We start from the raw sequence: 1,808 nt of genomic DNA on the forward strand, positions 1-1,808 counted from the left end.
ATACCTCTTGATGGAGATCCTGATATGGAGTATTTGTTAGATGGTAGAGATGTTTTAACCCAAGATTAAGGTCAATCTCAACCAATTGAAGACATTAACCAAGAAAGTGAAGAACCCATCACTGAAAATGATCAGGTATACTTCTAAACTAGTTCCCATTAGCTTTTTGTTGCTCAAAATTATCTAAAGTACTAAAAGAATCAAATTTTTAAAAATTTCAGAAGAACACACGGTTGGAATTGAGCTCGGGACCAACCGTAAGTGCAGGTTACGGTTCGTAATGTATCGATTACCAACCGTAACTGGTTCAATTTTGGGGGAAACCCAGAAATAAACCAGTTACGGTTGGTAAAATTTATTTCTTTACGAACCGTATGTAGATTACGGTTGATAATTGAGTGTTATGGTTACCAACCGTAACTCTTCATGTGCATGGAAGTATTTATTGCACATGCTACGGTTCATAAGTTGTAAAAAGATACCAACCATATGTATGTTGCGGTTTGTTAAGGACTTTTCGTGTCCAACCGTAAGATATCTTGTGTGTTGAAATTTTATGATATACGGTTTGTAAGAACAAATAATTACCAACCCTATGATACATACGGTTGGTATATGATTACAGTTAAGAACCGTAACTGTGTTACAGTTTGTGTTTACTCTTTCTTTACCAACCGTATTTGTGTATTTGTTTTCGTTTTGTTGCTTCTCTTAGGCTAATGTTGGTATATTTTTGTCCAGGTCGTTGTCGTACCTCCCCTAATGGATGAACAACCTTTAGCAAATGAAATTCTCACCCAAGATTCTAGCTTTTACTATTTAACCGAGGAGACATGGGGTGACAAAAAAGATGCAAAGAAGTGGGCTAGAGAACGAGGCAAGTTGATTAAGTGTATCATAGTTTTTAATAGTACCACTAGTGATATTGCCTTTTAAATGGTTTGCGAGTGTAGTGGAAAACATAAAAGTCACGCAAAAAAAGGTACCGTGCACCAACCAAAGACAAAGAGGAAGATGACTACTTTCTCTAAGAAGACCGGATGCCCCTTCAAGCTTCAATTTAAAAGGAATGCGGCTGAAAAGTTCTTCTTGGAGAAAGTTGTATGCGGTAGTCATAACCACCCTATACCGGATAGTTTGCTAACACACGCTTATGCTGGACGCCTTACCGAAGAAGAAGAGAAGATCGTAGAGTCATTGACACAAATTGTATGAAGCCCATTGATATCCTCGCTCACTTAAAGGAAAGAAACCCCCAAAATGCTTCTACTTTGCCTAACATCTACAACGCAAGAACAAAATTGAAGAATAAGAAATGGGAACAAAGGAACGAAATGCAACAATTAAGGCATTTGGGGGAGACGCATAATTACACGGTTTTCCACGATGAAGATGAGAAAGGACATATAAAACATCTTTTATTGGCTCATCCCGATTTTGTAACGTTGGCACGGTGCTCTCATCAAGTGCTTCTAATGGATTTCACATACAAAACCAACAAGTTTGAGATGTCGTTGTTCAACATTCTCGGGAAAACTTCTACAAATGCTCCTTTCAGTGTTGGTTTTTGCTTCTTGAAAAATGAGCTCGAAGAGAGCTATGTGTGGGCATTAAACCAAGTAAATCTATTCTACGTAGAGGGATACACTCCAAAGGTGATTATTACCGACAAAGAACAAGCTTTGTTGAATGCAATAAAGAGGGTTTTCCCCGAAGCTCACAACCTTCTTTGCACGTTCCACTTGTGGAATAGTATTGAAACTAAGTGCATGCGCATTATCCGTTCAACCAAAAAAGGCGAAATGGAT

Source organism: Papaver somniferum, chromosome 11 (genome assembly GCF_003573695.1).
Source record: "Papaver somniferum cultivar HN1 chromosome 11, ASM357369v1, whole genome shotgun sequence".
NCBI lineage: Eukaryota > Viridiplantae > Streptophyta > Magnoliopsida > Ranunculales > Papaveraceae > Papaver > Papaver somniferum.